At 47.6% G+C, this 14,128-nt stretch overlaps 1 protein-coding gene across 6 annotated transcripts in view; it reads left to right on the top strand.

The window, feature by feature from the left end:
* Window positions 1-3,880: 3,880 nt before the first annotated feature.
* LOC136483557 (putative disease resistance protein RGA4) overlaps window positions 3,881-14,128 on the top strand; it is a 224,145-nt gene continuing 213,897 nt past the window's right edge. Inside the window, exons 1-4 of one of the 6 annotated variants that reach the window (XR_010765506.1) lie at window positions 3,893-4,046; window positions 4,172-4,259; window positions 4,671-4,785; window positions 4,899-5,281. The gene's annotated coding sequence lies outside the window, so the exon portion shown is untranslated. The other 5 variants (XR_010765502.1, XR_010765503.1, XR_010765504.1 and 2 more) reach the window with 5 other exon arrangements.

Here is a 14,128-nt window from a genome sequence, read left to right on the forward strand (position 1 = left end):
CTTTTGAGCAAATTGGAAACAAGGGGCTGGAGTATTTAGCTACTTTCTAAATGCTTCAGATTCCTCTCACTAAGGACTTATCTGTAAGTGATCATCCGAGACTTATAGTACAGCTATGAGGGCTATATGGCTCTAGCTTTAGCTCAGTATGAGGAACTTTTCTAGCTTGTTAGTGGTTACCTTTATTGGCGTAAGAATGGCTTGCTGAATCGGGTATAGGACAGCCTCTACTCTTATGTGTATAGCCGCAATGGAATTGTGCCATTCGACAAAGGGGTTCCTATATCTGTTTGCAGAGTGAATCTAATGGCCCCAGCTTGTTAGACGAACCTTTGAAAGGCTTCATAGTGCCCCTGCCTGCTCACCTTAGAAGTGTTTTGGGAGTAATTAACCCGGGCATATGGGTATCACGACTTACAGTGAAAGTGTACAACCTCTGCAGAGTGTAAAACTGATATATCAGCCGTGCTCACGGTCACGAGTAGCCTTAGAACCCTTATGGAATAGATGCACACTAAGAATTATCTGTTTATGCTATGCATTATTCATATTTACATTTGATCATGTGTTTTGCTTTGGGAATTGAAACAACTTGTTGCTACTCTTAAGCTAAAATTGTGACAACTAAAAGCTGAATGCTGTTAAACCTGTGTCAAGCCTTTTGACCCTTATGAACCCCATGTTACACTGGTTTAGTACGACATGTACTTATGCTCGTTTATTTTCATTATTTGGATAAAAATCCTGGATGGGTAACAGATGACCCTCATGAACCCCATGTTACACGTGTTTAATATTATATTAATGATCATGACATATAATTTATAAAAGTTTTTTCCTTAGATATTTATACATTCTAACTAAAACGTTCTGACATATCTATATTGATTATCTAAGCATTATTGCACATACAATTTGTTGAAATAATTCAAGCATTTTGAGAATTGCGGAGGTTAGAGCATACCATATGTGGTTATATCTTACTGGGATGCCTTTAAAGTAAACAATCATTATAAGTCTTGGATATTAATGTCCTCTCCAGGTTGGAACCTCTACATCATCCATGATCTCATATCAATCTCTAACATCCATCTATAGATGGCCAATGGGCTGGGCCAGCCACGGCACGGCAGGGCCCATCGTGCCACCAGCTGTGCCGTCCTGGGCTTTATGCCTGGCCGAACGCCCAAGCACGGCCTGTTGGGCTGATTTTCGTGTCGGGCTGGCCTGAAAAGCACGCCACGGCCAACGGGGCGGGCCAGCCCAAGGCCCACAAATGCCGAGAGAGAGGGAGCAAGAGGGAGGGAAGGGGAGGCCGCATTGGGGTATGGAGGCGGCGGTCGCTGCCGCTTGAGGCCGAGTGGCCGATCGCCGACGAGCTCGAAGGTCGAAGCCATTCGTCTCGCGATGGGGAGTGGAGGATGAGACCAGCCACCGGCGTAGGGGGCATGGAGGTAGCCGCACTACTCGAGGCTGGCCGCTGGCGTGCTCCAAGCCAGGCGCTGCGCGGGGGGCATAGAGGAGAAGGGCGACTGCCGGCGGTAGGCCTCTGCGGTGCGACGAGAGTGGGGAGGAGTGCGGTGCGACCAGGAGTGGGGAGGAGTGCGGTGCGACTAGGAGCGACCAGGAGTGGGCAGGAGCCGAGTGCAGCGTCGTCGAGTGAGAGGGGTCAGGAGCGCATCGCTGTGATGCTCCACTCGCAACTGCGGGCGTGCGATGCTAGGAGAGGCACGGTGGATTTGGGAAAGGAATTAGGGTTAGGGGGAAGGAGCTAGTGGCCTGGTGGGCTTCTTTTTAGCAAAAGGGTGGTGGGCTCTTAACAATCCAGATTGGTCACCGGGCCACCATCGGGCCTCTCACTAAATTGCGGGCCGTGCCGTGCCAACCCGCGGCCCTGAGTAGCGGCCCAGGCACGGCCTGCTCTACCGGGAAGGGCCAGCCCGGGCCCGCACACCACCGGGCCGGGCCGGGCCAAATTTGCCAGATTCATTTCGGGTTGCCGGAACTCGGGCTGAATGGACATTTATACATCCATCGTAATTGACGTAGTGCCAATTTTAAATGTTATTCATGCCATCATATTCCTTTATAGTGTAGTTTATGGCCTAACATATCCTTATTTAAAAAAGTAGAAACAAGAGTTAAGAAAATATACAATAAGCACTCGAGTTTTGATTTATCTTGAGAATATAAAATAAGTAGCAATTAATAAGATTATAATTAAAAAATGAACATTTAGATTCATGGTGTCATAAGATATGAGCTGCAACAACATCCACCATACATCAATCTATTGTTTCAAATAAATGTGTATTAAAAATCAACAGAGGTGCCATGAAAAGGAACAAACTATGAATATGGATGACTAAACATGTGGTTATCACAGCTAGATAAAGAGTACAAAGTATCTATTGTTTCTATTGTGTTAGAAAATGAACAAAGTGTAAAATGTGTAATTTAATATAAGTAAACTTTATTAGTTTGAGATATTAAACAATGACTAATGTCGATGTCTTAACCTTCTAATTTGTTATATATCCACCCGGTTCAATTCAACACGCCCATATATTAGACAAAGTCAGCCATAACTGAACACAGAACAAAGGACGAAAAAGAAACACAACCGTAGAATGAAATTGTGGTTACATTATTATCAAGTTAATGTTACATTATTTCCGGTGCTAGACACGCATAAATCTAGATTCAAATAAAACTTAATTGTATGAATTAATTACTATTAGTTAATATGTGCTGAACAAATAGGGTTTTTATTGTTTAAGTATCTCAATGTTAGCCCATGCGGGAGCACGGGTTGATGGACTAGTATATTTAAAGATGTATCAAAAATATAGGTATTGTTGAAAATACCTAGAAATCAACGTAGATCCACCCATGACTCTCAAAATAATAATGAGATAAAGCTGTGGATGGGTGTGGAACAATGACATAATCTAAGGTCAGTTGTGGTGGACAACAATAGTGGCGCCACTGTTGCCCATTGGAGGTGGTAGCAGTGGGGGCACTCGAACATGCATGATGGTCGTGTGGTTGGCCGGATTCGAGGAAGCCTACAAGATTGGGAACAAGATAAGAGTGTCAATGTGGGACCCACCCTCTCGATGGGGATGGAGGGCATGTATCTAGACGGTCAGCGGTCCAAGCCGGCATGTGCATCTGAATTAGGGCCTTTTTAATATAGGAGCTAATGTGGGACCCTCCTTCAGAAAGTTTCTGTAGTAGTGTATTTAGCTAAAAATAGTCAAAATTAGCTATAATGCATCAAATAGGAGGGCTATTAGGTGAGCTATTTTTTAGCCATATCTTTAACTAGTTGTTGTCCAATCACAGCTAATTTGGGCTACTTTTTTTAGTCGCAAATAGTAACTAGGCATGTGTATCAAATAGGCCGTTAGTCCCTTAGTTTTGCCATCCCAGTCATCAAATGGGGCTATCATCGACCAACCATTAAAGCAAGCGTTCCTGTTTGCTGCCAAAGGACTTCCCATCAGTGTTCTTTTCAATGTCCTTCCAAGGACGTTGAAATTTCTTCTACCTATGTTACAACAAATAAATTGCCGATGGAAAGCAACAGTCTAACGATTATTGGGGTCCTTCATTACTATATGCTTGTGTGATATCCATTACTACCATACCGTGGACGGACGACGGCAGAGGAGACTTGCCAGGTCAGCTCAATAATGCATATGCCGTCTTCCTCATAGAAAGGTCAGGTTTTCGCTGGAGGCTGGACTCCTCCACATGTTAAGTTGCTTGATGGTGATGGCTGAGATAATTACATGTTTCCAGTATATATATTCGTATTGTGATTAGTTAAGATATACATCGGGTGGTGGTGCTGAAGTAGAGCAGAGGCAGCACACACAAACCCTGCCTATAATACTACTACGAGTACTCTGTAATTCGTATTGTTTTTTGAAACCGACAGAGAACTCTGCTTTGCAACAATAAAGAGAGGACCCCGGTCCTTTTTTCCTCCACCCACAGCAAACATCAGGCGATCCCAAGAAACCCCTCACTGTACTGAGGTGCATACTCTCTCTCTCTCTCTCTCTTTATCTCTGTATGGAAACAATCCCAAGGTATCTGCAGGATGTAAACCCAAGGCATTTGCTGCTAGATTGTTCCTTATCCCTGCTCACTTCCATAGCAGCAGGGAAATCTGGTCCTGAGTGGCACAAGTTCAGCCACATCCAGCAAGTCAAAGCCAATGCAAATGATAAAGGCAGTCAAAGGAAGTGGTATGTGACCTACAGAAGAGATCCTTTCCTCTTTGAGACAAATATCAGTCGCTCTGCAATTGCTCAAGGTGCTTCATCCGATATATTTTTATTTCCAGATACCGTGTTTGGCTTGGTCTGTTTTCTTGGTTCCCTAGGCCATGTTTAGATTGCAAAAAATTTCAAACCGATGAATAGTAACACTTTCGTCTTATTTGGTAAATATTGTCCAATCGTGGACCAACTAAGCTCAAAAGATTCATCTCGTGATTTCGAACTAAACTGTGCAATTAGTTATTTTTTTTACCTACATTTAATGCTCCATGCAAACGGCTAAAAATTGATGTGATGGAGAGAGAGTGAAAAAACTTGGAATTTGGAGGTGATCTAAACAAGGCGTAGTCTCAATTCCAATCTCTGTATCTTGTGCAGCACGCAGCCGCCGGACGTGGTTTCCTTACGATAAAATATGTCCGATTGAAGAAGAGTGGCTGGTAGAACGACGCACAAGTGCGGACAAACGTCTGCCCCTCTGCCTAGGCTTCCGGTAAATTTGTCTGCACAAGATAACTGCTTGCCTCCATCCTGACAATATCTCCTACTATTTCATTAATTTCTTCTTGGAGTAGTATAACATATTTGGGCTATCCCCCCCTGCAGGTGGCACGCCTATGATCACTTGATTTTCTGGTTGCGTCGAGCGTGCCTGCACTGCAGTGAAGCCGCAAGGGTAGCGGCACCTTCGAACCAATGGACTGAAGCACAAGGGTTCGCACGTACTCGTTGGCGGATCAATGGATTGACTGCACCGCAGCAACAAAAGGGTAGACCAAGAGCGTAATGTGAACATGCATTTCGATGCTCAGTACTTGTACAAGCAACGCGTTGAAGCAGCTTTTGAACCTTTGACACTTTGTTCAACAAATCACGCCTGAGAACAGAGACGGATGTACTATGTACATGCCATGCCGCGACAGAGTCATTCGTCACCCTGTGTTGTCAACTGATTGTGCATAAATAACAGGATTTCCTCTGTTCCAGTTGATCTGTCCCGTTTACGTTTTGCTAGACCTGGAGCTGAGCTATTTCAGTTGTGCGGCACAACACTTGCTTCGGTTAAATTCATGGGCTTTAATCTGGACATCTGCTCGCGGCAGAGATTGCAGCTACACACAGCGTCCTGGTAACACACACACCATATAATAATAAATAACAAAAAATGCTGACTCTGTTTTCGTGAACTGTTCTCAGGGTGGTGAGACGCACGACCATACACAACTAGCAACCCTGCTGGTTGATCGAGTGATCTCTGTTCTCTGGTGGCTAAGGTCCAAGGATTGAGTCCGTGTAACCAACGCCAACCAACTCATAGTTGCACCCCTTTCCGCTACGGCAAATAAAATGTGAGCCCTGGCCCCTGACGAAACCGATGTTTTTCGTGAGGCTAGCCACGCAGTACACATCTCCTCATCTCATCCAGGAGGCCTCTGCCACCAAGCATACTCCTACGCCTAGAGTCTATATATATATATATATATATATATATATATATATATATATATATATATATATATATATATATATATACACACACACACCTACGTACCGAGTGTACAACAAGCACATCGCATGCCGGCACCGAGTGAGCACGGTGATGGAGCGCACACAGAAAGAACGAGATAGCGATATCGGGAGGAGGAGAACCTCGATCCCTTTTCTGTTCCGATTCAGAATAGCCTTGTCTTTTACAGAGTTCACAGGGTCACAAGTATATCTGTTTATTTACCCTCTCCTCCCACTGCCCGTGGGCCCAACACAACTAATACATTAACGACTAAGTAATGGAATTAACAACTTGTAATACGCCTTGTTCATAAAGCCAGCGCCCGCTCTTCTTCACGCACTACGGAAAACAGGGGCTTTGCCGAGTGCGAAATGTCGGGCACTCGGCAAAGATATACTTTGCCGAGTGCCGCACTCGGCAAAGCCAAACACTCGGCATATCCATCTTTGCCGAGTGCCAGGCACTCGGCAAAGTATAGCACTCGGCAAAGCCTCCCTTTGCCGAGTGTCGGGCTCTCGGCAAAGCTAAACACTCGGCAAAGGCTAACCGATGTGACGGCGGCCACCCACCGTTAGGCTTTGCCGAGTGGTCGCCGTCAGACACTCGGCAAAGAATTTTTTAAATTTTTTTATTTTTTGTTTATTTTCTTTGCCGAGTGCCCTGTCTCTGGCACTCGGCAAAGACCCCCTTTGCCGAGTGCCAGGTCTGGCACTCGGCAAAGAAAAAGTTTTTGTTTTAATTTTTGCTCCCAGATTTTTTCTTTAGGGTTTCTACAGTGCTTTAAAGTACATGTTAAATTTTGGTTGAATTTTGTGACTTTTTACTATATTTTTAGAATTATTTTTGTTTTGTTGATTTATTTCGCAAAAAGCAAGTTTGAACTGCAGGTGCATCGAATAATGAAATCTAATCATTCGAAAAATGATTGTCATGCTAGTGAGTGTGTTTTGAGGCCGTATCCAGGAACTTGCGGGATATTTTCACATCTGGTTAACGAAACATGAGGACAAAGTTGCGGCCAAAGTGTTTTTAAATTGTATAAAATTCAAACGAATTCAGAAAATTACGAAACTTGTGGATGCATCGTTATATAGCATGTGGAGCCTATGGTAAAAATTTGAAAAAGTTTCGTGCACGTTGTCATGTACGGTGCTTAGAAACCAGGACATCTCCACATGTGATAGGCTCCACATGCTATATAACGATGCATCCGCCGCCGACGTGCCCCGCGCCGCCCCGCAGCCATCACGCGCTGCCTGCGCAGCCCGAGCCGCCGCCGCTCCCGCGCGCGCTGCCCTGGCGCCCCGCCCGCGCCGTCGCTGCACGCGCGCTGCCCCGCCCCGCGCTGCCGCTGCACGCGCGCGCTGCCCCGACGTCGGCATCAAGCCCCGCCCCGACCCTCCCCACCGTCGATTTGCGCCGCGCCGCGTCCGGCCCCGCTTCCCGCCGCCGCGACCGGCGAAGAGCGCCTCACCCGGCCCTGCCGGCCGCTGCCCCGCCGCTCCCCGCCCCGCCACGCCCCACCGAACGACCGATGCAGAAGGAGGAGGCCAGGAGGAGAGGAAAGAGGAGGTTGCCTTCCCGTTCCGTTCCTGGCGCCATCTTCCCCGTGTTCCCGTCTCGTCGACGCCTCTGCCGCCAAGGTATAATGATGTGCCATTGTGATTGTCGGCCTTCGAGCCGTTGTGATTGTCGGCCTTCGAGCCGTTGTGATTTTCGGCCTTCGTGCCATTGTTTTTTGCAGGTTTTGGACACCTCCCCGTGCAGGGGAGGTGCTGCCAAAATTTAGAATTGACCCAAATCTATTTGTTTTTCATGCAGGTGAAGGAACTGTCTGAGCCGAGCCGGAGCACCTTGGCTACACCGATCGTCTTCCTCGGCGTTGCGGGTCTGCCTGCACCGCGTCGCCTCGCCACTGCACCGACTCGCCACCGCCCCGCTAGCCTGACTCCACCGACACCCTAGGTATAACCCCTCTTTTGCGTACCTTGGTCGTAGATCGCGTAACCAAGTTAGGTGTTTCCCGTCCGAAAGAGATACGGTTGGTGGTATGCATATCTTTTCATATCTACGGCCGTATCTTTTTCAGATTGTCCACGTTATTTGGACAGCCCACGGATGCGTAGATGAGTTTAGTTTCCATGGTCCGCTCCGATCCGAGACAGGGTTTCGGCATTACCGTCCCTGTTGTTCTCCGGATACACACTCTCCCTGCCAGGACGTGTATCGGGAGAACAGCGGGGAGGTGCTGCCGAAATTATGTCTGGGATAGGAGCAGACCATGGTAACTAACCTCATCTACGCATCCACGGGTGGGATTAGGACCTATCCTCACCTATTAGACAGTATGAAAGTCGTGTAGATGTAGTTGATGGTTGCATTACTCGCTGGCATTTTAGAGGATGGATGACCGTCAGTGGATGTACACGGGCTGGAAAAGTCAAATGGAGTACACAGATGAATGGTTTCGCAAGACCGAGGCTTTTTTGAACAAGGCATTTGGCAAGGCTTCGTCATCACATCCGCTAGAGCCGTGTCCCTGCTCCAAATGTGCAAACAGGAGAAGGATAAACAGGGTCGACATGGGTAAACATCTTGTGAAGAATGGATATATGCCGGGCTACACCCGGTGGATGTACCATGGTGAAGCCCATCGTACGAGAGAGGAGGTGGTGAGACCATGCGTCAAAGCTTTTGATGATGATGCTAGTGTACCAGACTTGTTAGATGATGTTCACCAAGCACTCAGCGTTGACAAACGCGAGAAGGAGGCAGCCACAAAGGCTTTCTACGAGATGATGAACTCTGCTCAGAAGCCCCTTTACGATCGGTCCTCGGTGTCTGAACTTGACGCCATTGGACGCTTGTTGGCGTTGAAGTCCGAGTTAAACATCAGTCGAGACGGCTTCGATAAGATGTTGATCGTGATTGGCACCCTGCTTTCGGAGGGCCACATTCTGCCAAAGAGCATGTACGATTCACAGAAGCTCCTTCGGGCACTTAAGATGCCGTATGAGCAGATACATGCTTGTCCGAAGGGGTGCGTCCTATTCTGGAAAGAACATGTGGACGCAAAGTACTGTCCAAAGTGTGAATCATCTAGGTACCTGGAGACAGACTCTGGTGATGGTCAGAAGAGTCAGACGACAGTCCCAGTGAAGATCGTACGGCGCCTTCCGTTCCTATCGAGGATCCAATGGCTATTCATGAACGAGGAATCCGCAAAACAGATGACATGGCACAAAAATGGAAAACGGTACAGTCTGGAGAAGATGGTGCATCCAGCCGATGGTGAAGCATGGAAACACTTCGATGACATATATCGTGAAAAAGCTAGAGAGGCTCGTAATGTACGTGTTGCGTTGGCAACAGACAGGTTCAATCCTTATGGAATGATGGTTGCCCCATACACATGTTGGCCCGTGTTCGTTATCCCCCTCAATCTCCCCCCCGGTGTCTCCTTTGAACGACATAACATATTCTTGTCGTTGATAATTCCTAGACACCCGGGGAGTAATATGGGTGTGTTCATGGAGCCGGTGATTGATGAATTGATCCATGCTTGGGAGGTAGGGGTATGGACATACGACAGAGCTACAAAGACAAGCTTCAAAATGCACGTTTGGTACCAGTACTCCATGCATGACTTCCTGGCGTATGGGTTATTCAGCGGTTGGTGTGTTCACGGGAAGCTCCCATGCCCAGTATGCAAGGAAGCTTTGAGGTTCATCTGGTTACGGAAGGGTGGCAAGTATTCGTCGTTCGACGCACATCAACAATTCCTCCCTTCTGAGCATCCATTCAGACAAGACATCAAGAACTTTACGAAAGGTATCGTAGTGACAGACCCTCCACCGCGGATGATGACTGGTGCCGAGGTTCATGCGCAGATAGATGCTCTCGTGTCCGCTCCAGATGGTGGGTTTGTGGGATATGGTGAGCAACATATGTGGACACATAAGTCAGGCTTGACGAGGCTCCCCTATTTCGATGACCTTCTTCTGCCACATAACATCGATGTAATGCACACCGAGAAGAATGTCGCCGAGGCACTTTGGGGAACACTCATGGACACTGAAAAGTCTAAGGACAACACTAAGGCTAGAGTGGACCTAGCAACGTTATGTGATAGACCAAAGCAAGAGATGCAGCCTCCTAGAGGCAACAAGACATGGAGGCGGCCTAAGGTCGATTTCATCTTGACCAGGGATCAGAGGAGGGAAGTACTTCAATGGATCCAATCGCTAATGTTCCCTGATGGGTATGCAGCGAATCTAAGGAGGGGAGTCAACTTAGGCACTCTGCGAGTCAACGGGATGAAGAGTCATGACTTCCACATCTGGATTGATTGGCTTCTTCCAGCGATGATTCGAGACTATGTCCCTGATCATATATGGCAAGTGCTTGCAGAGTTGAGCTATTTCTTTTGCCAGCTTTGTGCAAAGGAGCTTGACCGGTCCGTCGTTCGTGACCTGGAAAAAGCGGCACCTGTGTTGGTCTGTAAGTTGGAGAAGATCTTTCCACCCGGCTTTTTCTTGCCGATGCAGCATTTGATTGTGCACCTCCCCTATGAGGCATGTATGGGGGGGCCGTGCAGGCCCGGTGGTGCTATCCAATCGAGAGATGTCTGAAGACTGTTCGAACAAAATATAGAAATAAGGCCAAAATTGAGGCTTCCATTGTAGAGGAAACCATTAGGGAGGAGGTGGGAACCTTCACAAAGAAATACTACAAGCCGAACCTCCTTCGTAGCGTGCATAATCCACCCCCTCGTTATAATGTTGGAGAAAATGAATCGAAGCTCAGCCTTTTCCAAGGGCAGCTCAGAAGCGCAAGTGCATCGACCACTAAGCAATTGAAAAATGAAGAGTGGCGTAGTATCATGCTGTATGTGTTGACCAACCTTGTCGAGGTGCAGCCGTTCATTGGGTAAGTTCTCAACCCCCTTGTTTCGATACGCCGTCACACTATTTCGCATCCCCCTTATTTCTCTTTGGTACAGGGAATTCACTCGTCAAACCTGGCAAGGACGAAGGGATCCAACCCCGCAGGAAACTGATACCTTTCTTTCAAAGGGTGCGGGATGAGGGAGGCCCGATTTCATTTCTTGGTTCAAACAGGGTCAAGTCATTTAACGGCTACGACGTGAATGGATATCGCTTTCAAACAACATGCTACGAGCAGAGTCGGCCCAATCGAAAGACCACAAATAGCGGAGTTTTAACACTAGGCACTGATGAGGTCCAATATTATGGAAGAATTGAGGAAATCTATGAACTTTCATTTCATGGTTCCAAAGCTCTTAATCCTGTCATATTCAAATGCCACTGGTTTGATCCTGGAGCAACGAGACGGACCCCTAATCTTGGGCTAGTGGAGATTCAACCAGATTCCGTCTACCCAGGAAAAGATGTCTATATTGTGGCTCAACAGGCCTACCAGGTGTATTATATGCCATACGCATGCCAAGACGAAGAGCTTAAGGGTTGGGCTATTGTGCACAAGGTATCACCACATGGTAAACTACCTGCCCCAAACGATGAAGATTACAACTTCAATCCAAGCACATATGAGGGAGAGTTCTTTCAAGAAGAGGGGCTACAAGGAAGCTTTGTGATAGACTTAACCGAAGCGATAGAAATGGAAGTAGACAATGAAAGGGTTGATGATGAGGATGCTGGAGATGAGGTCCAAAATGTGGATGACCTACAAATGCTTGAGCGATTACGTTTAGGCAATGACAATGAAGACAACATTCCTCCTTCAATTAGTGTTGATGATTTGGACAATGTTGATAGCGATGATGAGACCTATGATCCAGCTAATCCAAATAATGACGATTATTTCTAATAAATGTAATACTAAAGTTGATTATCATTTTGCATCTATTTCTAATTAAGTGTTTTGTAAGCATGAATATTATTTCTAATACATGTAATACTTTTCTTTTTTTTAGGTGATTCAACAAAGATGGCGGGTGGGCGTCACAGGCCCGTCAGGTCGCTTTACCAAGCGGGGGAGGAGGCCGAGGGGTCGGACGCGAGGAGGAGGAGGAACCCGAGGAGCAGGAGGCCCCCGGCACGTCTCCAGGTGTCGGAGGAGGCGGAGCCGGTGATGCCCGTGGAGAGGGCGCACGAGGAGGATGAGGAGGCGGAGTCGGTGACGCCCGTGGAGAGGGCGCACGAGGAGGAGGAGGAGGAGGCGCCCTTCGACGAGCAGGAGGCGTTGGCGGGAGGCACGGGTTCCTCTTCCTCTGCTCTGAGGGTGTACTTGCGAGGTCCCGTGAGCCTCCCTGCTTTTCCGCTTCCTGAAGGGCAAAAGTAAGTAAACCTGACATTTTATTTGCCCCTACTTCATATGATAAGTTCAAACAAAGATGAACTACTATTTTTTCTTAATCACATGTGTAGGAACTGGGTGGTTGTGTCCGGTGCTGGTGCACGCACCCCCAATGTCATCCTGGATCTTCTGTGCAGGCAACACTACCCCGGCGTCGTCACGTACAATAACAACACGTTGGCGGCCTGTTCGTTTGACCACTACGCCATCGCCGCTGATACGGAGCCGTACCCCAACAAGGCAGCACGGGTCATTGGGGAGTTCTGGGTAAGTCTCCTCGCATAGCATTGCTTCTTTCATTGAACTTTTTCTTTAAAAAATATCCATACAAATATCATGTTTGTCCGCAGGCTTATTTCAAATGCGAGGAGGGATTTGAGGGCAGGAAGGATCAGGTGGCAACCAAAGCCTGCAAAAAGCTCGTCATCGACATGATTCACGAGGCGAAGATCCAGGCCGTTGTCACCTACTACGGGTCGAAGCTTGGACAGAGGGTCAAAAAGGTCGATGCCAGAACCATGGACCTGACCCGGGAGCAGTACATTGAGGTACATGAGAACATCCAGATTGATTCGTTTTGAGAATAAGTAGGTTTAATTCGATCATCTTATATGTCAATTACCGGATGACATGCAGATGATTCCCTGGTGGTGCAGATCGTATCCCGAGGCGTGGGAGAAGATCGTGGACAACTGGTTTACGGAGGGGTATGCCTCGACGCACAACGCTGCAAGGGAACGGCGTTTGGAGATGCAAGGACTAGCACACCATCAAGGCAGCCGCAACCTCACCGGATACAGAGACGCATGGGTACACGAATTCATTTATCTATTCTGATGCTCAATTATGACTGATTTCTAATCTTCTTGATGTCTTTCTCGTAGAGGGCGGCACATCAAGGCCAGGAGTGCTCGGACTTCCAGGCGTGGTGCATGTCCCACAAGGGAAAGGCGACGTCCGACGTCTCCTTCAGCCTCGAGGACGAGCCTCAGGAGTACACGAACTCGAGCATCCACACCCGCATCAACGAGTACATGTCGGCGGCAAGGTCAGTCCATGGGCTAGACTTCGACCCGTGCACGCAGGAGATTGATACAGAGCTCGTCATGAGGTTGGGAGGAGGGAAGAAGCACGGCCGCATGTGGATTGCCGATGGCACAATCGACTCGACCGCTGTCCCCGACCTCTCCATGATCCGAGCCCGGAGCACGAGCGAGAGCCCGGCCATATGCACACGGCCGAACGTTGCACAGCAGCGGGCCGACGTCCTCGAGGTAATTTCAGTTTGACTCGTCGTATATTGACTTTTAAACACCGTAATTAGCTATGCATTACTGAAACATTGGAGTGAAATGTTGCAGGCCCGGCTCGAAGAAGAAGCTCGGCAGCGTCAAGAGCTGCAGGCGCAGCTGATGTCCCAGCGTCAGACCTATGAGAGTAGGTTGATAGGCATCACGGAGACCTATGAGACTCGGTTGTCGAGCATCACGGGCTTTCTTCAAAGCCTTGGGCAACATACGTGTCTTGTTGTGCCACCTGAGCTGCTCGCTCCACCACCTCCACCTGCAGCCTCACCCTGGGATGGACCTACACCTATGAGTGTGAAAGTTAATCACAGTGTCTTACATGCAAGTAATTTCTAATTAGCTAGCCAAGTACATGTCTAACAGATAGAATATATACTCCTTTGTGCAGCCTCAGTCGGCGGGTTCCAATAATCTGCCTAATTCTCAGGATCCGTATCGGTCACCGCCCGATCAAAGGCGTATTTGGTAATGAGTTTGAACTTGTCCATGTTCATGGAATTGTGGTAATAAACTGGATGTTAGATGATGAACAACTTTTGAACTTGTGAATTTCGATGTGATATATTCAGACACTTATGTTTGTGACTTCTAAATGGTGTTTGTGATATGTAAGTGATGAATGTCATGGATTTGAAGAATGTGATGAATATCTGTGAAATTTTCTGTTTGAATGTGTGATG

Source organism: Miscanthus floridulus, chromosome 9 (assembly GCF_019320115.1).
Source record: "Miscanthus floridulus cultivar M001 chromosome 9, ASM1932011v1, whole genome shotgun sequence".
Classification (NCBI taxonomy): domain Eukaryota; kingdom Viridiplantae; phylum Streptophyta; class Magnoliopsida; order Poales; family Poaceae; genus Miscanthus; species Miscanthus floridulus.